The sequence below is a fragment of the Urocitellus parryii genome, chromosome 3, assembly GCF_045843805.1.
Source record: "Urocitellus parryii isolate mUroPar1 chromosome 3, mUroPar1.hap1, whole genome shotgun sequence".
Classification (NCBI taxonomy): Eukaryota; Metazoa; Chordata; class Mammalia; order Rodentia; family Sciuridae; genus Urocitellus; species Urocitellus parryii.
Genome location: NC_135533.1, coordinates 64,568,527 through 64,593,885, shown reverse-complemented (window position 1 = coordinate 64,593,885; position 25,359 = coordinate 64,568,527). Strand labels below are relative to the sequence as shown.

At 33.4% G+C, this 25,359-nt stretch overlaps 1 protein-coding gene across 1 annotated transcript in view; it reads left to right on the top strand.

The window, feature by feature from the left end:
• Nucleotides 1-25,359, top strand: part of Sema3e (semaphorin 3E) — a 107,659-nt gene that overhangs the window by 33,189 nt on the left and 49,111 nt on the right. The window lies entirely within an intron of this gene.

The window sequence follows — 25,359 nt, the reverse complement described above, 5'->3', positions numbered from 1 at the left end:
AATGGTATTGCAATGGAGGGTGTTCTGTTGTAGCTATGTTAGCCTTCTTTACCTTGGAAATGGATTCAGGTAAACTGAATGGATTCTGCTTTTTAGAATCTTCTGAAAGTAATTGGAAAAAAGGCATAAGATGTTAAAATTCTCCAGTTCTAAAGATGGATATGCCACTCATTGAAATTTAGTGATACAAGGAGGAAACATTTTGGTCAAGTGGAACTTTCTTATTTTCAGTACATTTGAGTTACTATTAGGTGATTAAGTTATACATTTGCTTCCTCACCACCAACCTAAATTTTATTAGTATAGTCAAGTGAAATCAGTTATAATTTTAGTCACACCCTGTGCTGATAACTCAGACATGATATAGAACAGATGTAAAGAGAGTTAAATTTGGTGGCCTAATTAAAATATTGGCTTAATTAAAATGCTCATCCCAGGAAGGCAAGCTGAATTTTGTCAGGTTTCACTTTCCAAACGGAAATCAAAGCATATTTTAAATGTACATAAACTTTAATTTTATTCAGTTATTGTATTAACTTTTAAAATTCTACAGTTGTAAGTTTCCCAGAAACTTTATTTTGGGCATAGAAAAAGAGAAGGGGAGGAGTTCCAAAGGGAAGACAGGACCCTTGATGTGCTACTCATCACATCATTTGCTCACAGAAGAATGAAAAACAAAGTAATGAAAGAGCCTGAAATAGAATGAGGCCCGTCACCATCCTTCTGTTGGAAAACCAGCTTTTGTAAGGGCACTTACCACTGTGGCTTTGGTGCCACTGATCTTACTGACTTCTGCTTTTCCTGCACACACTGCGTCATAGGTGCCATTGGAGAGCACAGGAGGTCCCCAGTTTTCCTCTCTCTCTATTGTCCTCCCTACCTTTTTTATTTTGTACCTAGAGTAAATATAGAAACTTTGATATGTATCTTTTTTTACTAGAAACATCTTTTTTTATATATTTTTTTTTAGTTGTAGATGGACATAATACCTTTATTTTATTTACGTATTTTTTTAAATGTGGTGCTAGGGATAGAACCCAGTGACTCACATGTGCTAGGCAACCGCTGCTCTACTACTGAGCTACAGCCCCAGACCCACTAGAAACATCTTTTTTTTTTTTTTACTGATTAAAATGCTAAATATGGTTTTATGTGTCTATCCCAATTCTCATATTTGAACTATTCAACAGACTGAGTAGTCTATAATAATTGACTTATTAATACATAAATTCAGTTTTATTTCTGGAACAGCATTCTGAGGAAAAGTGAACAAGGTATAGTCTCTTCTAGTGCAGTCTCCTCAGGAGGCATTGCCCAAATCACTGCTATTCTAGAGACTGGAAGAGGTAGATTAATGTACTGGAAGGAACACAAGATTTAGGACTGGAAAAATGAAATTTCCAGTCTGGATTCTGCTACCCAATAGTTGTGTCACCTTGGGTCAATATGAAAACTCTTGAGCTTTAGTTTCCTCATCAGTATGCTGAAGTTTCTATTTTAATATCTAGCTTTCCAGAGTTGTGTGAATTTTCTGAGATCTCCTATGGGAAACAGCAGATCTAAGAACTGGAATGTATTCAGTGCACATAGATGTCAACTTTTTTTTTTTTTTTTAAAGTTAGACCTCCAATGCAGCTTACAAAATTCTTAATCCTCAGCATTTGAAATACATTAGTATTGTAAAAAGCAATTGAAGGCCATAAAGTAAAAAGTCCCTGGTCTCCCCCTCTTTTTTTATAATATTTTTTTAGTTGTCAATGGACCTTTATTTTATGTATTGATACATGGTACTAAGAATTGAACCCAGTGCCTTTCACATGCTAGGCAAGCGCTCTGCCACTGAGCCACAACCCCAGCCCCTCTCCCTCTTTTGTATATCTAAATTCAAATATTTGATGCTATGTATGTCCCAGTGTTTCTAAAGACTTCACTCTTCTCTTTGAGATTATTTATTCTACCAATGCCCTTGATCATATCTTTTAATTTCTTCATTGTTTTGATCCACCAGATAAAATTTCCACCTCTTTCCCTTTCTTCCAAAATATAAAAAGATTTCATGTTCTCCATTGTAAAATAAAAATTATCAAAGAAAAAATTTTCCTTAAATTCAACTTGGCCGACAAGCTGTTTTCTAATGTCACTGTCTCCAGCCTTCTCTGTAAATGCCTGAATGAATAGTCTGTACTTGCCATCTGTACTTTCTCAATGTCCATTTACTCTTCAATCCAGGATGCATCTATCACTCTGCCAAATTGGCTGCCATCATTGTTACCCACAGCCTTCTGGTTGCCAAATTAGTATCCACTTTACTCATCCCGTGCTCCTTCTCTGCTGTATTTAGCAGCACTTGGAATTTTTATATAGAGATTTTCCTCTTTTTATTTTTAGGACCATTTCCCCCCTACTTTAAAAATTCTGAATATTCTGCCTTGCTAGACATTTAGCATTGTTGATTGCAGGAATTCTGTCCTTTATTTGTGTGTTCCTATATTGCATGTTTTCCTCAGTGTTCTTTCTTCACAAGGCTTTATCTTTTACTAATTTTCTGACTCCTACATCTTATCCCATTCTTGATTTTCTATTCAGAATTGTCCATATACATGCCCTATGCCTAATGGATATCTGTTCATAAAGAATTTTTCTAGAGACACTGTAAGATAACAGTTTCTTTAATAAGAAAACCAGAATATTCAGGTTAACAGAAGATAAGAGGATCTCCAAAACTAGAGGAGATACCACTTTAATGACTCTCCTTATCCTAAAAGAGAGACCAGTGGTATAATCACAAGATTTTGTCTCAGGTTTCAAAAACGTGTGTGTTCTACTTGCACATGTCTTTGCTCATGATAATTCTTTTACTTGGAATACACACTTATTCTCTGTATGAAGCACCCTATCTTCTCCTTCAATATTCATATCATACACAAACCCTCTATAATGCTTATCTTAACCTTCGTTGGGTGAAGTTAATTACTTTTCCTTTGGATTGTAGTTGTACTTAAGACAAACCTTATGAATTATTTCTTTATGAATGCCAGAGTGTTTCTCGGGAAGAGACTGCCATTTATATCTCTGTATCTTTATGTCCAAATATAATGCTGGCAGTAGCCATAGAAATTATTCATTAAAATTTTATGTATAACCTGTTATTTGATAGATCATCAACTTGTTGTTGAATTGATATGAATCCATAAAATATGATTCTGAGTAGAACTCATTGTTGAGTTTACTTTTTAAATATGATACTAGGTATTAGATATTTGATTCTTCAATGTTGTTTAAATTGTTAAATCAATATTTATTGGAAATTTAAGATCACATGTATATATATATATATATATATATATATATATATATATTCATATATAAATATATATGTATTTATGTGATCTTTCCAGTTTTCCGGACAAATTGCTCATCAACTGTTTTCTCTTCCACACAAATAAGTCATAAATCATCATATAGATTTGTAACTTTCATGAAATGTCATTAGTAAACTGATTTGATTTCAGTACTGATAATTATGACAAGCTTTGTCAGTAGATGGCGCTGAGATGTTCTGAAGGAAAAGCTTTCCTCATTTCTGGTGTGGCTTCTTCACCAGACTTTTTAGAGTACACTTTTCCACTGCTGTCCCTGTGGTTTTCTTCAGTGTTAAGTGCCTGTTGGACACAGCTTTCTCTAGCATTTTGTCACAGCAGTCCACTTGGACAGAGGGTAGTCACAGACCATAGGTTTCTGTCCTAACCAGTCCACAATGCTGGTCCCCACACCCTTTCTCCACCCACCCATTGCATGTACTGACTGTGGGCTTTTGAATCAGGCCATCTAGTGAGCCCAAGTCTTACAAGCATGTAAGATTCTGTAGAGAGAAGCCTCACCAATGCCAAGTTCCTGCAGTTCCCACTGCAATGCCCTCTTGTGCAAACGTGATAGTCTCTGTGACTTCAACATTGTTCTGTTTACCTTGCCACTGTGAACTAACCCTGACTGGGCAGCACCACCCTCTTCTCCACCTTCCAGTGGATGCAGTCACACATTCTTCAATGAGATCCTCACCACCTCCTCAATACTCTTTCCAAGTATGTCCTTCCTCATCCCTTGGTTCATTCTTACATTTACTCTCCTAGCATCACTTAATAATTGTTTATATTAAATGAACCTTACTTAACTTACTATATTGTTCTTTCCCTTGTTTGATTCCAAACTGATAAAGATAATAACCTGTTCCCTCCACCTTTTCATAATCACCTTCATGCTGATTTTTTACTGAAATGACTGAAGAGATTTTACCAAAAGGGTAAAAATCTGTATAAGCTCCAAAGGACAAAAGTGCTATCATGTGTAGAAAGTCCAAGGACATTTTATTTGCTATGATGTAAACCCAGACCTTTAGTTAGTACTTGACCAAGCATTGTCTCCTGAGAATCACAGAAGATTCTGGAAAATCTCAATACTTTGTAGGAACATCAGGAATAGGGCCAAATGAAAACACATCTCGGTACAATGTGGATGTTAACCCAAACATAAGAGTTTTCAGAAGTGCTACAAAACAAAACACAAACCCACAAACTTGTGAGGTAGCAATGTTAGCCAACAAGAAGGTAAGAGAAAAAAAAGTATACAGTAAACCTACCTTGTAGCAACAGTGCTTTCCCTAGGACTCCTGTTCCTTTCCTTTAGATGATTAAATCACTCTCGAGATAATATTAATTTACATAGGGTTAATACACGAAAGGGCAAAAATAAAATCCAAGTGGACATGACATTTTAAATGGAAATTTGCTCACCTAATTTGCAGTGTAAAACCAGACCTTGTAGACATCTCTTCATTCTGGTGATGTTTAAATAAAATCATTGAACCTTGGGTCTAGCAAAAGGTTTCACACCTAAAATATCATGACACTGAAGACTAAAAAGACACCGAAAAGTATTTATTAAAGAAATGGAAATAAAGTGTAACATTGCTTGTTTGACTTCCAAGTAAAACACAATGTAATATAAGCTATATGAAATAAACTGAGATACTATAAAAAGAGGAGGGAAATTTTACACAGCTTCAACAGTGGCTATTGTTGAATATTACAATTGAAGAAGATCATTATTTTCAGCTTTTATCTACTTTTATTCTACCTTTTTCTTTATAATTATATATTGATTTTGTAAATAATGCTACTCTCATTTTATTATTTCATGCAAGTCATTGCCTTCTTCTTTCTTAAGAATTCAGAAAAAAGATAAATTGAAAATACTGTTGAACATTTTCCCAGTCTTAGTCCCTTCTCCACACTAATCCATTACCATCAGTTGGGATATCTTTCAGAACTTTTTCCTCTCTTTGTTTCCAGAAAGAGTTTGGACAAAATCCAAACTGATGATGATAGTGGCTTAGTGGTAATTTTTATTAAAATAAATAATACACATGTAAATCATATATATCTATGATATATAAATAAAATGTGTATAGTATATATATTTTCCTCATAGGAATGTCTTATATTGGTCTCCTACTGGCTGTATGTATAGCTTGGGGTAAGTCACTCTGCTTTGGGCCTCAGGGGATTCCTCTGTAAAATGGAGCTCATAATATTACCTCATGTGTAGGGTCGTCGTGAGGATTGAATCAGTAAGTAAAGCATCTAGAACAGTACTTAGAAAATAACACATGTTGTATGGTTGTCAGCTGCCATTGCCAGCAGCAACAATAGCAGTAGTAGTAGTAGTAGCAGCAGCAGCAGCAGCAGCAGCATTTGTTGTTTCATTTTCCTGCTTTAATATCTTAACTTCTATAGTGACATCAACTACTGCCATCACATGTTGGTTCATAAATCTGACTAACTAGTCCTAACATATCTTTTTAAATCAAATTTTTATTATTTTCTGCCATCATGTAAAAAGCACTCAAATAGGGAAAAATCACATATGACACTTATGGTCTCCTTAAAAACTCACTCTTTCAATTCATTTCTGCTGTGCATCTTGCTCTTTTCCTTTTCACCCATGCTTAAAACTTCAGTTGTAGTCCAGTTTCCTTCAGAGTGACTCAGTAGCAAAATAAATTTGGCTGTAACCATAAACCATTTTCCAATCCATTTTTATTTTTCTTCTTTCTGCCAGAATCATTATCATCCTTGACTGCCTTCATTAGCTTCCTAACCCTTTTCACTTGCTCCACAATTGAGCTTTATCTCTGCTGTTAAATTAAACTTGCCAACTGATAAATCTCTTCAAACTCTTCATGATTTTCCCTGTTGCTTCAAGCAAAGTAAATCCAAATGCCTTATCTCAGATAGCCAGTGTCCCTCAAGTCTGGCACTTGTATACTTTCTCATTCCTCCTCCCTTCCTATTTCTTAATCTTTTCCTGTATATATTTGGCTGCAGTCTATCTGGTCTCCTTGCTACTTTTTCTTACCCACACTCTCACCTAAACATGAATAAAATTATTTTTTCTCCTTCTAGAATACCTTCTAGGTGAATGGTTAAGACACATGGAAATACAATCTGCCTTTTAGTAGCTGTGTGAGTTTGGATATGTTTCTTAATATCTCTGAATTTCGGAAACTTTTGTTAGCCAAGGATAAATTCCCTGTGTCATTAGAGTGTCAGTGCAGTAAACAAGTAATGCTCTTAACCTAAGGCCTCAGACAGAGGTGTTCTTCATCTTAAATCTTGGCCAGCTGGTGTTTTTCTTTCTTCAGAAAAGCATCCTCAAATCCACCACTCCTTCCATCCAGACAACTCTATCCCAGGGCTAGAACTAGGTTCCCATCTTCTGATGTTCTCTTGACAATTTATACCTCAATATGGGGATTTCTTTTGCAGATTGAGACTCTCATTATACTAATTGTACTATTATATCTGGATCCCAGAAAATAGTTTCTGTCTGTGATATTCTTGAGGGTGTGAAGAGGCATTTAAATATTTATGCTAAAGATTTGTAATAAGCAATAAAGGAGAGTGATTAGGAAAAATCATTTAGTATGTTTTAAATGTGCTCTGCAGAACTCAGGTCAAGCCATGTACAGAGCAATGAAGTACACTTAGAATTAAAAAAAAAAATCTCACATGAAGTGTGTACTTTGTACTGTACTTACTTATTCTACATACTTTTACCATGGATAAGGTGATTCTACTGAAACATACTGGTTACCTGATTCTGAGTTTACTATATTTCTCTTCTGTTTATTTTATCTAGAGGTATGAGCCTTCAGAACAATCATACAGTAAAAAAAAAAAAACACATAAAAATATTACTTTGCCTTCTTTACCTCTGTACTCTAAGGTAATTTTGTGGTTTGATAAAATGAAGAATTGGAAGCAACAAGGAAAATGGAAAATAAACTCTCACATTTAAGACCAGGTCATGGAGTAGAGCATCCCATTTTAAGTATATAACTTAACTGTGATCTGGAATCATAAAGCCAGAAAGCACCATTTAATTGTTATTGGGTTTGAAGATATTTTAGGATAATATTCTCTGGTATGCAAGAATAACATAATACAATATAGATAATTTTCTCACCTACCTATTGTATTTCCCTGAGTAAAATCAATGAAGCCTTTTGCCTAAACTCCTCCAATAATCATAAGACTTTTCCCATTAACCTTATTTCCCCAAATTTACTTTTGTTGACACTATTAACTCAAAAAGCTGTATGGTTTCAGCCAGGGCTGAATGACAACTCGGCTGTTGCAAACAGCGTCCTTTCCCACGCAGCTGTCCGGTTCTTACTGTGCAGATGGTGGATTTCTTTTTCTTTTTACCAGCAATTCCTTTTTTCTTCATACAGGACTGTGATCCTTTGTGATTGTGTATGACTCAGTCAGCAATAGGGACACTCACAGGATTGAGTAGTTTTCAAATGTGCACAAGTAAGAGGGAACAAGGGATTTAGAACTGAGGAATTGTTCTGAAGACTGTCTGCATACTAAACAGGGACTATGACTTCCTTCCCATGAAAAGTAGATATTCATGGTTTTATAAAAAGCATCTTTGTCCTCTAAAAAGAATTTTGATTCTTGTTCCATTCTGTGTGGTCAGAATAACAGTAGAGCAGTCAAACCCAGAGAAGGTAGAAAGGAAAAGCAGTGCAAAAGAGAAAACCCAGATCATAAAACTAACTTGGAGTCAAGACGGTTCTTTTCTTGTCATGTGTAAAGGCCTAAATAATTACCTCTATTTTAAATTTCTGAAAGTATACATGAATATTTATTCATCATTATTTCTAGCACTCTCCTGTATGATTATATATATGAAAATATACAAATACTTTTATCATATGTATTATGTTAAAATATCATATAAAATTATTGTGCAAATAATCATATATTTTATCTAAGAAACAGATGTTGTTGAACCCATTGTTTATTGAATATGCTATACCAATTATTTATACAATGCATAGAGAATATCAGAAGTTAAATATCTGTTTATGTTGGACATATTGAAAACTAGTATAGTTTTCTACAAAATTTGCTCTAAGTTATCTATACAGTAATAGCACATCTATAATTGTTCAAAAATTGGCCAGTTATCATCACTAAAGTTCTTGGCATGTTATTAAGTAGATGAAATGATGCTATCTAGACCGTGATGCTAGTCATAATAAAATTTTATTTTATTCTACCTTTTTTCCACATAGACCTGCTTTGACTATTGCATAATTTGTTTATGTAAAAGAATTCCAGGTAAGCTAAGTAGCTTATTATGGAATACTATTTTTGTTTCAAGATGAATTATAAATTTAGACTGGGTAGGAATTTACTAACCATATGTGGTAGATTTTCTAATCCATTAAATTAGAGTTTTTCCAAAATTAAACACAGATGATCATAAGGTGAATGATTCAAAGTCAGAACTGATGGTCTAATCATAATATAGTGCTGATTATATGCTGATCTTTGAAATAATTGAAATATCACATTTCTTAATCTAAGAACCAGATATTTAATTATAACATTTTGAATGTGACCTTATAGGCTGTTTTCAGCAAACATTGCCAGTATTCAATTATTTATATTTTTAGGCTTGTTCAGGCTTATTTCTATCTCTTGCATGTATCCTTATTGATGAACAAGTTACCCCATTTTGTCTCTCAACTCTTCAAGTTGACATCCAAGTCTTTGGGACATTATCCCAATAGTTTGAAAGCTTTGTTGCTTTCCAGAATGAAAGAATATTCTAAACGTGTCTTGTGCATTTATGGCTCCAGACCTGAGATCAGCCTTTCTTTAAGAACATTGATTTGCTTAAATAGGAAATGTTATTTGGAGACTACAATTGGGAGATAAGGATGCCTATTGTATCTTCAATTAATTTCAATTTACAATTCATGTATTTCACTTGAGAAAGAACATTTTTCATGTTAGAAATCATTTGAGTTTTTTTTCTCTCTGAGCTTTTACTTTATTCATTTAAAAAGTTGAATTCTTACTGATTTATTTAAATCAATTATAAAATAAGGCAAAGAGAAAAACTTTATTTCTTTCTTTGTGATTTTTTAATGAGTGAAAAAAAATGTGTATGTTTTTTTGGATATAGGATTTTTTTTCTTCAGATTTTTAAGTTGTTGGATTTATCAATATTTCTTTCATGTCTTCATGATTTTGTGTCTTTTTTCAAAGGAATATTTCACACCCAATGTTCTATACAAATTATGAAAGTATTTTTCTATTTTATAATTCTATTTCTTATGTTTAAATTGTTGATTAACCTGGAATTTGACCACAGGGCTGTACAACATGAGGGAGTAATCAGACTTTATTTTTTTCCAGATGGCAATCCAGTTGTCCAAACACCATTTATTGAATAATCCATCATTTATTTATAGTGCTTTGAAACACTACCTGTATTATCATGCATTCTTATACCATATTGGCCTCTTATAGAACAAGCTTTTTAAATTATTAATAAAACAACAACAAAAACAATGTTGAGGAGAGAATATCATTATGTACCATTGAGTTTTACAGAAAATGTCTGGTTACAAACCCTTGTATTTTGTGATAAATCAATATTTTTTGTATATATGGTTATATTATGTATCAAAATATTCTAATTTTTGAAATTTCTCAATAGACTTTTTCTTGGGTTGCTTTTGCTGATTCTCACAACAGTCAGAGGAGGTAACAGCACAAAAATACCCTTTCTTTTTTTAATAAGAAGGATGAAACAGAGGTTGAAAGATGTTATATTCGGAATGTAAGTAAGATCAAACCAGACATTTCTTATCATTTTGGACATCTTAAGTTAACTTTCTGTAAAAGTATTGATTCTTATTTCTATTTCCAATCTCATTCCTCTTCCTTTTCCTCATTCTCCTTCTCTTCTTACTAGTTTATGAGAAAATGGAATCACACACCATTTTTATTTTCTTATCATGGCCAGCCATCATAATTCATTTGTATTGTGTGTATCATGCATATGTACATACCCACCCCCCAACACACACAAGAACTACCATAAGACATAATGGCTAACTTTTGAATAATAAGATGTATCACAGGGAATCCATCTAGAAGTTCCATACTGATAATTTTGTCTTGATGTTATGACTCCTATATGTAATAATAAATCATACAGTATCAATATATCAGCACATAATTTAACATCATTCTAGTGCATATGAAGAAATTCATCAGCAAAAACCTACTTTTAAAGTTATATCTTATACTTAAAGGTTATGTATTTACTTTATAAAGGACATAATACAATATATACATATACAAAGGAAGAAGACAGAAATATAATAGACACAAAATGTAATATATACACTTATGGAAGAGGAAGAAAAACATCTACTTAACAATTTTGAATGGTTAACAAACAAGTTAAAATGTACATGAGTATAGGTCATTTACTAGTATGGCATAATATTGTAGGTAGAATTTAGGTAAGGATTAAAAGCAATATGTATGAACAGATAATTAAGTGGTATATTAACCATGGGTTCTAATACCACAAAAGTCTAATTACATAAGTACTATTGCTAACCAACTATGAATGAATATGTTACTTTCATTTAGAGTATCTGATAGCTTATAATGTTTGGCACAATTTGTGGCCAGGGATTTCAAAGATCTTTTAGATGATATGTACCCAGAGATAAGTTGAGATATTCTTATACAAAATCATCATTATTGTTTTGGCTAAGGGTCACAGAGATGAACAATGGTGTCCAATCCCAGAGGCCTGCACTGAAGTTGCCAGGGAGGGCTATGAGAGATCATAGAAGTTTTTCAAGGTCTGACATTTGTTTTGTTAAATGGACACAATATGTGATAAAAGGCCCTTGTTTTTTGGGGAAAAAGAAAACTTCTTGAAAGAGTGTACTATTAGGATTATCTTTGTAATAAGTAGATGTGGTCTATTCTTAGTGCATGCAATTCCATCAAAATATGTAACAAAAATGGTAATTGGCATCAGGAAGGATAAAAGTAATTTTGATTTATTGTGCAGAGAAAACCAATTTTTATTTTTAATGATAAGAAGTCTGTGATATTATTCAAAATAAAACTAAGTACAATGCTATTCAGTTTTGCTGTTTTTATGTTATTAGTAAGTTAAACATTGTTTTCAGATTTCATACCAAATATTAATGCATTTAAACTTTATATTTTAATGTCACATTTGAAAATCATTTACACAGCATAGCTAGAATAGCCCCACAGAACAAAATAACTTGATTCTACATAATATGCCAATAGTATCTAAATGTTCTTCTTGTAAGAGATATATTTTTTGATCCAAATAATTATTTTCCGGGGAGCTAATTGTAGTTTTTGTAAAGTATTAGCTATGTATCATAACTAGGGAATTGTTGCTTCTGGATTATTTTAAAGATCATTTGAATGAAAGTTTCTCAAATGTATTGTTAGAAATTTAAATTCTCTGTATAGGTACATAAAAACATATAACACATTTTACAATAAATTTCTTAATAGATAATTATTATAAAGAAAAATAGTAAGTAGAGAAATAGAAAACTCATGGAATATTCAACTAAACTTTAAATTTCATCCAAAATGTGAAGCTAGACTAGGACTATATATACTTTTATATTTAAATCATCTATAGGATACTATATTTACTGCAATCATTATGTTACTATATTTTATTAGTGAAACATTTAACCATTTTTTATAGCTAGCTTTGCTAAACACTACAGATTTATAAAGTCAAGTATTTGGAGCTATATTCTCAAAATCCATATTTGTTTTCTGTTGAATTCTTTTACATTTTTCATTGTTTCTAGATTTTGAAATTATTGTCTTTGTTTTGTTTTCTCATAATTAACTATTTAACATCCAAAATCTCTAAAAGTCTTGTTTAAACCTTCACCTTAAAAATTTAGAAAACAAAAGCACTTACAATTAAAAAAGAATTTAGAGATTTTTTTTATAGAATAGATACTTTTATGAGCATTCAGAATACCAAGGCTTCTCTAATTATTAATTTAAAAGAGAATTTGTTACCAATTGGGAAGCAATATTAAGGCTTTACTACTTTGGCTTTATTGTAGAAATCTTAGGAGCTTGTCAGAAGTGGAGATGAAAATTTGGGGTCAGTAAATCTGAGATGGGGGCAAGAGTCAATGCTGTAACCAGCTGTGGCCCAGGTGTGGTTCCTATGGTTGGTTCACTGGCTACATGCGGAGAATATAAACCTAGATGAGACACTCAATTCCCTTTGTGACTGTATGAGTTTTAAGCAACATTGCAAAATACAGATGACTTTTAATTCTCTGGACCTTTATTCTCCAATAATGATAATCATTGGATTTTTAATTGTTGACTTGAAACAAAGCACTTTATACACATATCGCCTCATTCAGTTCTCACAACAAACTCATGAGGTCTGTATTGATTAGTGTGGTGCCTTTCCACAGAGGCATGTCATTGTGCAATTAAGAATTTGTACCACGTTGTGCTTAAATATCCACTTTTTTTAAGTTTACAAGTTATTTTTATTTTTTTATATGTGTTCTATCATAAATAGTATAAATAAGCTACTTTTCTAATGCAGACTTTTTCATAAGTGGTAAAAAGAATTGACATTTAAAATTAATTGTTTAAAAATTCAATACATGTACAATGCAAAAATCCAAGTGATTTGAAAGATACAAAATTAATAGCAAAATTTTTACAAACCACTCTTCTGAATTCTAGCCCCAAATTCTGTAATTATTATTGCTATCTTGGGTGACCTTTGAAGAAATAAAATAAAAGACATGCATTCCATTTTATTACTTACCATAATTTATTTAACTGTTCTGATTGGTGGTCATTTTTGTTGGATGTCTTTTTATCTATCATAAACAATGTAACAGCAAAAGGGTTGCACATTTTTCTTGGTGTAGAAAACGTTTTAGGCAGAAGAATTTATTGGTCAAATAGGTTCTCCTTTAAATTGATACCACAAATTAATGTTCAAAATCATTATGTTAACTAATGCTCAGAATAAGTGTATATGATTAACTAGCTTCCTGCAACTATGTATATTTTTATATATGTTTTCCATTTCCATTTTTGTTACCAGAGAAACTGTTATATATCCTTTTATTTAGGTGACAATGCTTTTAAGACCTTTTACATTTATTGATTAGTTGCTTTCCATAAGTTGATACTGTTTCACATTTCCTTTAACAATTTATGAAAACTTTTTTTCATCAATCTTTCACTCACAGACATTATTATAAACACATTTCTATTTTTTTCTATTTTATTGGTCAATAATCAATATCTTATTTGGTTTATTATTAATAATTATGTTAATAATAATGACTAGTTCTAAACCATATTACATCTATGACCTTCATGCTCTATGTATCTGTTGCTATGTAACAAATCACTCATATGCAATTGTGTAAAACTGTTCATGAGTTCTGTGGGTCAGGGTTTCAGACAAGATCCATAGGAGTGGCTTATTTCTGATCAGTAATGTCTAGGGTCTCGGCTTGAGTATCCAATTGGCTATAGATTGAACTCACTTGGAGACTTGATTCACATGTCTGGCAAGTGTCTTGTCATGAATCCGGGCTGTATACCTAGGAAGCTCAGAGAACCTGTAAATGTCCTCTCCTGGTGGTTTGAGCTTCTCACCACATATTGGCCAGGTTATAAGAATTCTCCCCTGAAATGCCTCCTACTTGGAGAATGAATAGGCACTCTCCTACACATGAGCACTGATGGAAAATACAATCAGGCACACTGTTTTCCATACATTGTTGACCCTGAACACACTCTCCCACCTTTTCCAGTTACACATTCATTATTGTAAATTTCTCAATACCAAATGCCAAAACCATCATTTGTAAATTGCCCATCAATACTGCCTGATTTGTTACAACTTTTCCTGTAACAAAGATGATAACCCTTAGTCATATTACCTATGATTTTTTTTCTTTTAATCTTTACCTTTAAAGAATATTTTCAACTCAAATTATGCTACATCCATTTCTTCCAAAATCAAAATAGTTAACTTTTCCAGAAACTATAATTCCTACATAAGTTCTTTTAATTTGAAGAGAGACGTTCTTTTTTAAGACCTTATTTTACTTCTGACATTGAACTATTTGCCCAATACAAACCAATTCTTAAAATATAATGATTAACTATTGAAATATAATTAATACATTGATTTTATGTAAAAAAAATCATACCTTTCTATATTACCTACTAGTAATAGTCACCTCTTCATTTTGGCTTTTCTATTAGTTAATTTGTCAATTAGAGAGGCTATTTTGCTGAATTTTTATAAGTCTTAAAAGGAATAGTGCACATTATGCTTCTTAAATTTAACATTGAGTGTTTTGAACAGAAGAAGAGACTTCTTCAAGTTTTGTTATATTGCTCATGAAAATAATCGCAACATAGTGGAACAATGCTACAAGTGATGGGTAGTATAATTTATGGTAGAAGTTTGGATTGAAAAAATCCTGAAAAATGTCAGGGAAGTCACTTTTAGAGAACATGTTCTTAGGGATAAACAGGAAAAAGGAATAGTGAATCCTGTCCCAACCCCAAAAGGAAAGTGTAATGCAAGAGCTATGGGTCCTAACATGCAGAGAATTTTTAAAGAAAGTCAGTGAGGTCGTGCTGCAGTGTCGATTGGGTGTTAGTAGTCACAGGGGATAAAGCCTGAATTCAAACCACCAGGGGCCTGAACTGCCATTCTAGAAGTTGGCCTGCATTTGATAAAAGAAACACCACATACTTTTGAAAAATTGGCAGTATTGTGTTTGAGAACACAATGAGGAAGACAGCAAGGATGATGTTATGTAGGTTTTAGGGAAACACACTAAAGTTTGAAGGAGACACTGACATACGTCATTCTAGAAGTTGGCCTGCATTTGATAAAAGAAACACCACATACTTTTGAAAAATTGGCAGTATTGTGTTTGAGAACACAATGAGGAAGACAGCAAGGATGATGTTATGTAGGTTTTAGGGAAACACACTAAAGTTTGAAGGAGACACTGACATACGTGTCCAAATGGCACAGATATAGCCCTGTCGCTTTAAATGATAAGTGGAGTATGTAGAACTGGGCAAAGGAATACTGAAGTTATCAGACAGTGTCTGAGATTTGCAAAGCCTCACCCTGTCTCTGACTCCTCACCTATTAAAAAAAAAAAAGTATATATGAACAATGTTATGCACTATCTTACTTTACACATTTATCTTGAGGATGGAACAAGATAGTGCATGTAGATGTACTTTCTAAATTTTAGGCATTATATGAAAGTTTTTTAGAGAAAAATATAAAAAGAAAGCAATTAAAATGTAAAACTGTTAAAGTCACAATATTTACATGCAATTTCACTCCCTTTTTTGTATTTTTTTTTTTTACTGATTGTTTATGTATTTTGGGGGAAAGACTTCAAATATTCTTTAGTAAATATTTTTACTGCTTGGCAGAAGAAAATAAAAACAAATAGGAGAGTGACTCACACTCAAAATTAATTTGTGATACACATTACTAATTAGCCATTATGTAAAGGATTAGAGTGCATGGAAGGTTATTTATTCTAGATATTCATGACAGAAAACTGTATCTTTGCTTGCTTTTCATGGTGACAGATATGTGTATAATGAATCTTTTATATTTTGCTACTTTTAATTTAATCACTAGAAATAGCTAATAAAATAGTTATTGATTTTTTTCTGAATTATGATATTTTAGTATTCTTCTGACAACTTTCAGAATATCCCAGTTGCACTGAAGAAAGTGTAATAGTATTAATTCATGAAGCTAATTTATTAATAGTGTAATTTTATTTTATCAGCATCACATTTACCACCTGATGTACAATGACTCTGACCTATTGAAAATAGCTTACAATAGGCTTGCTGGGTTCTAAGAGCCCCCTCAAGGCTGAAAAAGTATAACATCCAAGAAAAGATATTATCATTTATACATTAGAGACAGTTTTTCTGTTGCACCCGTGTATCCATCCATCTACATTAATAAACTATATGTTCTGCTTATTTTCAAACACAGGAGGACCCATTGAAAAATTTCTCTTTATCACAGTAAAACAAAAAGTGCAGCCCACATGTAAATATTAGCAATGCCTTGTAAATTTAAACCACCCTACTCAGGCAGAAATTCCAGCTGTTAAAACATAGATAATGGAAATCCAATGTAAGTAGTGACCAACATTCTCAATAGGGTTGAACTCCAACATTACACATTGCTTGAACCATAAACACGATTTCTTTGGGGTCATTGACAATGTCATAGTGCCTCAAGTTTTCTGGTTGGTTTGGTGGCTGAATTTCACTTCATGAAAGAAAATTACATTACTTGCCTTTTAGTGTTTTATTGGATTTTATACTGTGTTAAATACACATTTAAGACCATAAAGTGAGAAACTATATTCTTGAATGTATAGTTAATTTTGAAGTTGCTTTATCTATGCAAAGTAACAAAAAAATTGGAAACTGATTTCTTTCTTTCATGATATTAGGACTTCCTAGTCTATGGCAATTTTTTCCTTTTTTTCTTCTTTAAATGAATTTATGCAACTCAGTTACAGAAAGTTGCAAAAAAGTATTAAATTGACTCTTGTATAGTAAGAAGAAAGCTTCTGCTCCAAAATTGTAACTGTAAATATCAATGAAATTGTTAAACTCCAATGTTCAGTAAGTTATTTGATATAATTGAAGAAACTAGTCTTGACATTTCATGAAAAATACCACATTTTCAAGAGAATATCTTTAACTCATCATAAAAAAAAGTTATGTGGAAAGCAGAACTTTTCATTAACAAATAATTGTTCACCATGTTATATACATCTGCATTACCTTCAAATTACATGCTATCACTAACAAGGTCTTTGAGGTCAAAAAATCTTTACAATTTTGCAATCTTTTATTTTTTAATAGCCTCTGTGAGTTATTAATTATTTTATATTTATCAGAAATATAATATTAATTTGGAAGAATCCATCATAAATTGTAAAAATATGTTGTCTTCATTCATAAGCTGGGGAAATTATAAACATATCTATTATTCCTTTCATTATTTTAGCAATCTAATCAATTTTATGAAAGCCAATGGCTATCAAAATAGAGAAAAAATAGACATATTTTTTTTCTATATCAACAGCCTCAAGAAAGCATTCACAATAGAGATAATAATTGGTACAGATGGTCTAGTTTTACATCACCATAGCTATCCAGAGCTGTTTTCTGGGTTGTCACAGATCCATAATAAACAAGGGTCATGTGAGAAAGGAGATAAGAAGACAATCTGTTTCTGGAAAGGTGGCATGTATACAAGCAACATAACTCTATACCAGGTATTTTATTTGAAAACTGTCAGGAAAGATTAGGGAAAGAAGACAGACAAATATAATATAGGGAGGTAAGTGATATGAGAAGAATTCATAGTATGCTATACATAGACACAAAAAGGAAAGGTAGTGGATACTATGATACAAAAAGGGGTTAAATCAGGATTTATGGCTGTAATAAGGTAGGTTTGAATGTTTTTAGATTACATGGGCATTACTATCCTAAACACATTGATGATCCCTAAAAAGAAAGATTCAGAAACCTGCAGGTACTCTAGTATGACTGGTACAGACTTTAAGAACAAAATTTTGCAGAAAAACAAGTATCCTAGTATAAATACCTTATATAAAACACAGCAACCTTCAGACTCTATTCTGTAGGCTTTGGGAAGCCAGTGAAAGAGTTCAGGTGGAAAAATGATAAAAGAAAATTCACATAGCAGAAAGAACTTGGCAGGAGAGTAGGGAATCAATCGCTGGGACTTGGGAGACTGCTCAGGAGGCTGGTGTTAAAATCAAGGTGTTGAATGGTCAAAGAATGAAGTAAATAAGTGTCAGTGAGTCGACAACAGTGTCAAATATTGCAGAAAGGATGAGTGAATATAGGAGATAAGGGTATACTTGGGTAATTTTATTAGAATAGCAGAGTAATAGCACTTAGGAATTGGTTTTGTTGTTGTTCCCAGCAGCTCAGGTGCTAGCATACAGAAAACATTGATTTCTTATTTATTTATTTATTTATTTATTTATTTATTTATTTATTTTAGTAAGTAAATAAATGGTAGGGACATATTTTCTGAATTAAACATAAAGTGTAAGGTTATCTGCTGAGTATGATCAAAGAGGTTTCAGGTTAGGATGCTTTAAGTAAGTAGCTACTCAAAGGAGTTATAAAAAGACATAATTAGGAAAACATAAATTGCCTGGCCATTTTGAGAGTTAGCTAAAATCACTCACTGACTGTTTTAGTCAGCTTTTTCAATGCAGTGACCAAACGACCTGGCAAGAACTATTTTAGAGTAGGAAAATTTTATTTGTGGTTCATGGTTTCAGAGGTCTCAGTTCACAGATGGCCAACTTCACTGTTCTTCATCCAAGAAGAAGTAGAACATCAGGAAGGAATGGTGTGGTGGAGGAAAGTGACTAGGGACATGGCACCAGGAAGCAAAGAGGGCTCCACTCAACAAGGACAAATATAAGCCCCAAAGGCATGTAACCAGTGACCTACCTCCTCCAGCTACACCCTACCTGCCTACAGTTATTACTCAGTTAACCCATTCAAGTGGATTAATGCACAGATGAGACTAAAACTTTCATAACCCAATTATTTCACCTCTGATTATGCCTGTATTATCTCATACATGAACTTTACCTCGTAGTAACACTGATTGTCATAGATCATCATATATGTGTGTGTATGTGTGTGTGTGTGCATCCATATATACATATATGCATATATGTATATGTACATATGTATATTTTTTCATTCACTCAGGTTTTTTTTTCTTTTGTATTGAAGTTTGAACCTATGGGTGCTTTACCTTTGAGTTACATCACTAGTGTCACTTTTATTTATTTTTTATTTTTTTTGTGGTGCTGAGGATCAAACTCCAGGACTCAGGCATGCAAAGCAAGTGCTCTACTACTAAGTTACATCCCCAGTCCCTTTTATTTATTTATTTTTTTAACTTGAGGCAGAGTCTTGCTAAGTTACTGAGGGTCTCACTAAGTTGCTGAGACTGGCCTTGAACTTGGGATTATCCTGACTCAGCCTCTTGAGTCTCTGTGATTACAGGCATGCACCACCACACCCTGTTGTGGGCCAGCCATGGAATGTGTGTATGAACTATGAGCACGAGTATGTGAGGGGACTGGACTGAGATTGCCACTCTGTTTGGGCTGGTGACTAAGTGTTCAGTCATTCTGCCTGTGATCCCCACACAGCACATGAGATGGGTGTGGCCTTCCAAGATGTCAGTCAGTCTGCTGAATGCAAGACATCATGAAGCTAGACTGAACTCCCTGAAACTTGACCCCTTGCTTCATTTGGATGGAACTTTCTTGAGTGTCTTCCCCTCATTAAAAAAGGATTCAGAACATGCTCCTCCCTCTTTTGTCTGCCTCCCTTGTCTCCCATGTGGGAGCTGGAGCAGAGGATCCATTGCTGAAGAACCCCAAGAAAAAGGTATTTTCTCTGTGTCAGAGTGATTATTTTGTGCAACCCAATTCACCTCCAGTGACCCTGACTGATTTAGTTGAATGTTGAGGCAACGCCTGGCTCCTTTCCTTTTTAAAGATATTCTTAAATCTTACATACATAAAAATATAAAAGTGATACATATTTATGGGATATCATGATGTTTTGTCCATCTATATATTATATAATATTCAATTTGTCATGTGATGAACGTTAAAAATTATTTCTAGCTTTTTTGGAAATATATTATACATTGTTGTTATCTATAGTCACCTTACTAGGCAATAGCACACCAGAATTTAATACTCCTATCTAAGTGTACTTAGTACTCATTGATCAATCACCTACTCTCCTGAGCCTCTAGTAACTGCTGTTCTTGAATGGATTCCTCTAGCACTAATCATCAAGCTAGGTATAAGAATTAGGTATTTGGACGTATAGATGAGAGAATACTAGACAAAGGAGATAAGGGATGACTGAGGCAAAGAAGGAGAGCAAATGTTTCATTTGTTCATTTTTTTAAATGAGAGGGCCCTAACTCTGGAGCCTGTATGAGGTCAAAGAGTATTTTTGTGTTCTGAATAATCATGTAGAGAAGCTGGGAGGGTGAAAGGCTGTGGTAAGTACACAGAACATTCCAGCAGTTGCCCTGGATGACAAGGCCCCTGATGTGGTGCTGGCAGTGAGGCTGAATCATAGTGGCCCTAAAGATCATGCCACTGAGGAGACAGGAACCCTCAGGTTAGATCTTGGAAAGGGAACATAAACATGGAAATCTTCTGGCATAAACGTGGATTTGGGATTTGCAAGAGCTCAGTGCAGCAGCAATTGTGAAGATTATGTTAGTCAGCTTTTTGTCACTGTGTGACCAAAATAACTGACAAGAGCAGCTTAGAGGAGGACAAGTTTATTTTGTGTTCACAGCTTCATAAGTCTCAGTTCATGGTTGGCTGACTCCATGGCCCTGGACCTGAGATGAGGCAGAACATCATGGCAGAAGGATGGGGCAGCGAAAAGCTGCTTAGTTCACGGCAGCTGAGAAACAAAGAGAGAATGAGAGAGGAGCCAGGGACAAGATATAATTCAGGGGTACATCCCCATGACCTACTTCTTCCAGCAATACCCCATTTTCCTACAGTTACCACTAAGTAGTCCATTCAGATTATTAATCCATCAAATGGATTAATCCACTGATGAGGTTACAACACCATGATTTAGCATGCCTAAATGCCCCACCTCTGAACCATGCTGTATTGGGGACCATGCTCATGTCCATCTCACTATGCAAAGTTCACTCAGTCCATCTCCAAGAGTCCCCATAGTCTTTTTTAATTTATTTGTTCTAATCGGTTATACGTGATAGCAGAATGCTTTTCGATTCATTGTACACAAATGGAGCACAATTTTTCACTTCTCTGGTTGTACCCAAAGTAGGGTTACACCATTCCTACAATCATACATGTACCTAGGGTGATGATGTCTGTTTTATTCCACCCTCTTTCCTATCCCCATGCCCCCTCCCCTTACCCCCTCTCCTTCGGTCCATCCAAAGTTCCTCCATAGTCTTAACAATTCTAGCAATGTTCAAAAGTCCAAGTCCAAAGTCTGCTCTGAGACTCAAGGCATACTCTTATTTCTGAGCCTCTTGTGAAAGTCAAAATCAAGTTGCATCATGTCTGTGCACAGTTTTTGGGAATTATGACACGATTCTTCAAGATTTCATTCATTATTCTGCTTATGATGGTAGTTATAATTCAATTATGGAAAATATTTTGGAAGCATGTTGCAAATTGACTCTGGTCTTAGGGATTTGTTTGTCATGTGATAAGGATAATAAAGGAAATGGTAGGAAAGTTTGAGAGAAGCAATGCAATTGAGCCAAAAATGTGGCTTTGGTATTCCTATTATCTTCAATAGAGAGCCTTTTATGAACTTGTTCATGTCATGATTTAGTCAATGAAAATATTATATTTATTATCAACAAAGACTTATGGGTTCAAAATAGTTTTTTTCAATATATTCATAAACACACTTTCTATGTTTCTTCAGCCTTAACCACAGACAGATATTTTCTTAAAATGTCATAAAGCATTAATTTAATAAGTGAAAGATAATTTTAGTTCCTACTTACCCCTATATTGACTTCTTGTAACTACTCCAGACTGTCAATTAAATATGCTTTAAGCTTGTGATTGAACATAATGTGCTTAAATAAAATTTATTTTGAGGCCACTCCCACATTTTTTATAGGCAACCAGATAGCTGTGATGAAGCTGTTAATTGTATCAACAAATAAAGCTGAGCTCAAAATAACTTTGAAAAAGTTACCTATGATCATAGCTATACATCAGATCTCATATCATTCAATTGTAAAACATCAACCCTTTACTATCTTTTACTATCAAGTGTTACTTTAGTAAAATATCGTAATATCTCGCTATAAAAACTAGTCAGCAGGTGCTGGTAGTAAATATTTTCTCTCATTCTGTAGGCTCTCCATTCATTTTTTTTGATTGTTTCCTCAAAGGACTCAAAAAACTTAACAATAACAACAACAAAAACTCCAAGCCCAATCAATAAATGGGCTAGGTAGGCACTTAGCAGCAGAAGAAATGTGAATGGTCAAAAATATATGGAAAAAAAGGTTTAACATCTCTAGCAATTAGAGAAATTCAAATCAAAACTACACTGAGATCCTATATCACTTCAGTCAGAATGGAAATTATCAAGAATACCAATAACAATAAACATTGTTGAGAATGTGGGGAAAAACAGTACAATCATACATTGCTGGTGGGCCTGCAAATTGGTGAAACCACTCTGGAAAGCAGAATGGAGATTCCTTAGAAAACCTGGAATGAACCCACCATTTGAAACAGTTATCCCATTCTCTCCTCCATTTATACCCAAAGGACTTAAAATCAGCATACTACTGTGACACAGCCACTTCAATGTCCATAGCAGCTTAATTCACAACAGCAAATCGATAGAACCAACAACCCAGGTGTCCTTCAACAGACTAATGGATAAAGAAAATGTGTGTGTGTGTGTGTGTGTGTGTGTGTGTGTGTGTATGCAGAAGAATACCACTGAACCATAAAGAATGAAATTATGTATGTCATTTACTGTTAAATGGATAGAACTGGAGAATATCATGCTAAGTGAAATAAGCCAGTCCCCCCCAAAAAACCAAAGACAGAATGCTCTCTCTGATACATGGATGCTAACCCACAACAAGGAAAGGGAAGATTAGAAGTTCATTGGATTAGACAAAGGGCAATGAAGGGAAGGGAATTGGGATGGGAGTAGAAAAAAACCGTAGAATGAATCAGACATATCTTTCCTATCCTTATATTTGAATACATGACCAATGTAAGTCCATATCATATACAAGCACAATATGAGATCCTAAATGTAACAAGTTATACATTCTATGTATGTATAATATGTCAAAATACATTCTACTGTCATTTATATCTAGAAAGAACAAAGACAAAAAACTAGTTAACATATTAGTGTTAAAACTATTTAATTTAGTAACCCCAAAATAAAAAGGCAGAGATATAGTATAGAAATAAAAACATATTTTTAATGTTACTATTTTTAAAGGCCTAACATGATCCAAAAAAAGAATATTGACATCACTTATATTACACTCTTGTAGAAAGAAACAACATGTTCTATTAAACAACATGTTCTATTATTAAAAAAATGGTATATTATTTTTTCCTGTTTTATAGTACTTAAAACACATTTGAATAGTCCTCAAATTTAAGAAGCATCCCAACTGAAAATTTGACATTGTTTCCCATTTTTGCATTATATAACTCCCTGAAGTATTACTATCATGTATGAATGAAATGAATACACCCTCTAAGTATTTAGAAATTTATTCTATATGAGAATGATGATGCATATTTTTTCTCAGTTTCAGTAACTTTTATTTTTTAAAGTTTATGTCTTAGTTTGTTACAATTATACATGATACTGGGACTCATTTGGACATACTCATAAATGTATATAACACAATGTGTTGTATTTCCTCTTTCTTCATCACAGCCCCTGACCACCTTCCTCTGTTCTACTGGTCTTCCTTCTATTTTCTTATTGCTATTTTAATTGGTGCATTATAATTTTACATGTAAGTGGAATTCATTGTAATATATTTATACATGCACATATTTTAGACGATTTCCTCCTGCAGTTCCTCCCCTTTCCCACTCCTCTTTATTTACTCTCAATTTCCTTCTTCTATTCTACTGTTCTCCCTTCTATTTTTATAGATTTTATAGATTCCCTTTTTATATTTCTTATTTCTCACCAGCTTCCACATATGAAAGAAAACATTTGACCCTTGACTTTCTGGGTCTGGTTTATTTTACCCAGCATGATGTCCTCCAGTTCTATCCATTTACCAGTGAATGACATAAATTCTTTCTTCATGGCTGAGTAGAACTTCATTGTGTATATATATATCATATTTTCTTTTTCTATTCATCTCTTGTCAGACACCTAGACTGGTTAAGAATGGTACACATTTAAAGCAAGAATGTTCTAACAGTTCTTTTTTAAAAAAGCATTTGAGGGCTGAAAAATAAGAAGCTGTAAAACACATTATTTTAGTATTAAAATGATAGATATGTCTTTAAGGTATTAAAAATATGGAGTTTTAATAAGACAAAAAGCAGACAGAATGTTTAAGTTGTTTATTATTTTAAAATGAACATTGTTGACCTAGGCTAAGCCATTAATCAAAAAAAATGTGCACCAGGCATTTGAAATCTGTGAAGAGGTGGAAGGTGCAGTGAAGTCCATCTGAGTTTTGGCCTGAGGTAGAGTTCTTGAAGAGTACATCTGTATTCAGTATTCAGCGTTTATATATCTTCATTGTCAAATAGTAAGCAATGAAACAATGCACTTGTTTTTTTTTCTTGAAAACTTTTTAATTAGTGCATTTTGAATATGCAGAACAATGTGTTTCACCATGTCTTATTTGGACATCCAAATAACATATCTTGATTATATCCACTCCATAGTTATACATCCCTCTACCGCACCCCCCATTCTGCTTCCCATGATCCCTTTCCTTTTCTTTAATATTCTACCTCAATTTTAGTGTTTAATTTGTCTGATTATATCCTTTAGGTAAAACCAACCTCATCAGTGATTAGAGATTAAAAGTTGAAAGCAGCTCAGCTCCTCTCTTCATGAGTTCTCTATGACCCAGCCATTTTATTGTATTTTAACACATATAAAATGTTTATCCTATCTACTCTTTTTTTCCCAAATATTTTATAAATTGGCACTAACTAAACAGTAAAGAAACTCTTGGTCACGTCCTCCTTCATATTGCTATGGATCT